Here is a 5249-nt window from a genome sequence, read left to right on the forward strand (position 1 = left end):
ACGTCACAAACCAAGTGCCATTCGCCTTTGGTTTCCATATTGAAAGAATTGGTTGCATGTTGAATAATATCAAACACATTTTCCCTGTCAAAATTTCTAATTGCAGATTTCATACGAACCGTCTGATGTATCGTCCTCCGATCCAGGAAACGGGTCGGCACAGCAGGTTCCACAACTGCAGCATGATAGGCCATGGTCCTTAAGAACAATGGGGGTAGACCCAGAGGTCACATGAAATATGACAATTTTTGTGAAGGCAACAAAATGTTAAAATAACCTTATTTATTCCTTTGAATACACAGAGTGCAGGCGCTAAAACGTCGGGGCGACGTAGGAAAAGCATCCTGCAGCTAGCGCCATGAGCCGGTGGATTGGCGCTTAATTAACGAGGCGCGGGGACACAGCACTTGGAGGAGTTTGTGCAGTCACCCCCAGACAAGCGTAAACAAACAGTGCAACTGACCGCGTGGACTAAATCCACTAAACTTAAATACAGTGCAAGTATCAAAACAATGGTAGGATACGTGAACTTTAGTCACAAATGTTGTTTTATTTAAAAAATATAATGAAAGTTAAAGACATTTTGAAATTTCAATGTAAACTGATCCAGGGGAAACGCGCCGAAGTTTCTGGTATCTCCTTACCACTTGAAAACACTTACTAGGGGTTAGCTGGCTCTTAAGACGTGTGTTATCGGGCAGAATGTGGTTGTGAGGGTGTGAGAATCTACGACGTTATTACCGGCGTGCGACACCATGGCCAACGTCCTTGGATACTGGGACAGACAAACTGCAAGTGGAAAATAAATCACTTTGAGGAACTTCCCGGGGCTTGGTTTGGTCGGAGTACAATGTGGTTGAGTGGATGGGTCCATTTCTTCAGTTTGGAAGTGGTTGCATGGTGCCTCCAGTGAAACGGACGCGCGAAAAGGTAGGCAAAGTGAGATTAAAAAAGGGAAATGATATGTGGAAAAGAGAGGGCTAAGTTAAGCGTTCTATTTTTTGAATTGTATTATGAGTGGTGAGCCATTCCCGGAGGTACTGCAATACCGGGTCAACCCGTGATGAGGGCGGAGCAAGCTCCGTGGCACCTCATCCCGTTGCAAAAATCAGTTTAATATCGATGTCTCCAATAGGACACGTATCAGATATTAAGCTGATAAGAACAGATACTTTTTTTTTCTTTTTGATAAAATTTAATGCATATAACAAATTTACAAGCTCGGCCTAAAAGTATATCACAAAAAAGAAGTTTTGCCCTGCAGCGCTAACAACTAAAGAACTAAAAGAGGAAATTGCCAAACCTGGCTACATGCAATACACATTCACACTATATACATCAAATGAAGATAGATCTAGATGAAACACACGTAAATGAAGCATACATAATATATATTAACAAACGAGAAATACAAACAAACATGCCATATTCTAACTGACAACCAATCAAACCATATATATATATAAAGAATCATCAACATGCACATACTATATACATCACACTATACAAACAATATACATGCACAACATCACTATGTAAAATGCTACACATGCCAAAACCTGGCTACATGCACAATACATATTTACAATATAAAGATCAAATGAAGTATGAACTGAATGAAGCGAGCATAAATGAAGCATTCGAAAAGGAAACAAGGGTAAATGAAGCGTACGTAAACCAATAAACTCAAATGAAGCGTACATAATATATAGATAGATTCACAAACTTTTATGCCACATTATGGCTACAAAGTGTCAGTCAGTTAGAGCAAAAGTATGTGCATATATTTATCTATTAAGTTAAATATGTAATTCTAATAAATGATCGGGATTGATTTTACCAAATACTGAAGTTGAAAGCCAGTACCAGGAAAAGACAGATAGCGGAAAGCGACAAAAGTCAACCTTGACACGTGTCCTAAGGAAACATAGAAAACGCAACATGATATCATTTCCATTTAATTTTCTGTGCTCAAATTTATTTGAATTCCGAATAAGCAAAATTGTATATTTTGCCAAAGTTAAAAGGTAAATGCATAATGATTTTTTATAAGAATTTGGAATTTTAGGAACCAAATTAAACCGAATGACTTCGTTAGATCTTTCCAATAAGCCAAAAGACAATTGATCTAACCACTGGAAAACGATATCCCACAAAACATCAACACACGAGCAATAGATGAAAAGATTGTCAGAAGTTTCTATTGCTATACGACAGAGTGGACAGTTAGGAGTGATAGACATTCCCCGAGTATAAAGTGTATACCCTAAGGGGAGAGAATCATAGATGAGACGATAATTGACCGATTTCGAAAGTGGATCCACGAAGGAATTGTGTAGATTAAGCCAAACCTGCTGAAAAGGAATACGTGGATACAACGTTTCAACTTTATTTTCCACAACAGTTTGTAATAAACAAGCATAGTACTGTTTTGATGTAAACCGAAACATATCTATCAAATAATTTGAATTGACAGCTTCAAACTGTCTTAAAGCCAATAAACACGTCTGATACAATAATGGCATCGTCTCAGAATGAGGAAATAATAGTGAAGCAAAAGTAGGACAATAGTGACGTAAAGACATTCCTAACCAATATTTTGCAAAAAATGTCCACTTAGTTGAAGAATTATGCAAAAGATTTTGAATGTGCTTTAAATAAAAAGAATATAATTTTGATTGGATGTGAACTACACCCAAACCCCCATCCAAAATAGGTTTATAGCACACAGACCTCCGAATAGGCTTAGCAGTGGACTGTCAAATAAAACGAAAAGTCTCCCTCTGAAAAAGGTCGACATAATGTTTTGAAAATATTGTTACAGCCCCTCGATACCAAAATTTAGACAAAGCCATGACATTGCACACAGTAGATTTGCCCAGGTGATAACACCTTAGACACACTGGCAACCGACCCGGGGCAGTGACTAGCATGGACATTCTGTCACCCAGTCTAACAATATATGGAATATCTTCAGCTTTTCCACTGTCAACTTGCAACTGGACAGTTCTCACACCAGTCTGAACAGGGGATCCCCCAATTAACATAGTTTCGGGAGTTATGCTCAGCACCTTCCCAAATCTCCTAAAGTAGGAATCCAGGAATTCATTGGATACTACACCATGAATCCAGTGTACTCTCAAATCCAGTACTTCCTTGTCGTAGGGAGAAAAGTCTATTTTAATGTCTCTATAAAATAAGCACCCATGGCGAGCCACCTCCTCGTGGTGGGTGCTGGGTAACGCTAAGTGCTCGCCAACCCCCCGTGTGGATCCGGGGGCATATTTGGTCCACCAATCCGTTGGCCGTGGGTTGCGTCCCTGTGTCGGTGGAGGAGGGGATCCTGGTGGTTGAGGGTAATGGGGGCCTCGAACGACGTTCCTGTTACTCAACACACCACTTTGGCCCTGACTTCACCTAGACGGGTGGTAGAACTGGCCCGGTTCTATCAATCGGCTGGTCACGCCATGCCCTGTGCATGGACAAACTTCCTCAGCAATTATTGTGCATGTTTGTACATTTGTGACAATGAGCGTTTGTTATTATCATACTCTATACTATAATAATTTGCCTAGAGTCCTATGCCAGAAGGCGGTGGCTCATGGGCCAATCTAGTGATGTTGACCTCCGAATGATGTATGTCTCTAATTTCTTGTCTAGGGCCGAACCAGTCTGGCATTGAATTGGTCGACAAATACAGCTATTCGTGTCATATTCGCTGGAGTATACTATCCCTGTATCCCTGGTGTCAGCATCTTGGATACCCGTTGCTAATAGACACCGTCCTTGTTGACACTCCATGGTGGGTGGGGAGCAGGGATGGTGAATGATTTTCCTTTCGCCATGACTTTCCAACAAGCTGGTTCAACTCGACATGACAAAAAACGACGTCTGGACGAACTAGATCGTCCATCCGACACAAATTCAACCACTGATTCCTGGGCTAATCGAAGCAACTGATTTTCTGCCTAACAAACTCAACCCATTTGCCGTGTCAAAAGCTATCTATGGGATCTGTGGGGAGGTGAAAAATGTCACCCGTCTCCGTAATGGTTCACTGTTAGTTGAGTGCGCACGGAGACAGCAATCTCTAAATCTTATGTCTGTTAAAACATTTGCCAATATAGAAGTTGCCGTGTCCGTGCACAAAACTCTTAATTCGTGCCGTGGTATCATACGTGACAGGGCACGCTCTCTGTATGATATGAGTGAAGAGGATATTGCAGCTGAGCTTGAAGATCAGGGGGTTACAGCAGTGAAACGTTTCACCATTAAAAAGGATGGAATTGTAACTAAAACAAATATATATCTTCTAACATTTGCCAGACCTTCTTTACCACAGTCAATTAAGGCAGGATATCTTAACATCGGGGTGGATGTGTATTGTCCCCAATCCACTCCGGTGTTATAAATGTCAACAGTTTGGTCATGGGACTTACTCATGTCGTAATCCTGCAGTATGTTATCGCTGTGGCGATCCTCATGATGGCACAGGTTGCGAGAATGATCTCAAGTGTGTTAACTGCAAAGAGACTCATGCTGCTTCTTCAAGGTCATGCCCTATATATCAAAGGGAATCGAAGATAATGAAAATAAAATGTGAAAAAAATCTCTCTTATTTTGAAGCCAAAAAACTTTTCACCACTCAGTCCTCAACCCCATCAAATATAACATATTCTGCTGCAGTTACCCGTTCTGTAGCAATGTCCTCAGCTGCATGTCAAACTGACTTGACCTGGGTCAAATCAGAAAAATCTGTGTTTTCATCTAACAAACCTGCTTCTGAACCGAAAGAATCTACTGCCCCAGTCACTCAAATAACGTCTGAGTCTCAGACAGAAATTCAGTCTGAGTCATCACAATTGACTGCTTCGCCACTAGCCACATCACAACCACCCACTATTCCAGTGAAAAAGCAGAAAGGTAAAAAATTACATATGACAGAAACACATGTTGTTCCTCTACAAAATACTTTTGGGCCTCTAGACATGGAGGTGACCCCATACTCACAGGACGAGCGGAGGTGCTTACCCCCGTCACGTTCTCGCGAAAGATCGCCCATTGAGCCACCATGACTCAGCTGGCCAATATAATTCAATGGAACTGCAGAGGGATTAAAAATAACTTTAACGAGTTACAGTTACTCGTACAAGATCATCAACCGTCGGCATTCTGTATCCAAGAGACATATCTTAAAGATACAGATAATTTTAAATTGAGACAGTATGATGCTTACCATTCTTTTTCTC

General features: G+C 40.9%; 1 non-coding gene across 1 annotated transcript; it reads right to left on the minus strand.

The window, feature by feature from the left end:
• Positions 1-1015: 1015 nt before the first annotated feature.
• Positions 1016-1199, minus strand: LOC137274920 (U2 spliceosomal RNA). The gene has a single exon (XR_010956271.1). It is a non-coding gene; the product is annotated as a U2 spliceosomal RNA (small nuclear RNA).
• Between the last annotated feature and the right edge of the window lie 4050 nt (positions 1200-5249).

The sequence above is a fragment of the Haliotis asinina genome, chromosome 2 (assembly GCF_037392515.1).
Source record: "Haliotis asinina isolate JCU_RB_2024 chromosome 2, JCU_Hal_asi_v2, whole genome shotgun sequence".
NCBI lineage: Eukaryota > Metazoa > Mollusca > Gastropoda > Lepetellida > Haliotidae > Haliotis > Haliotis asinina.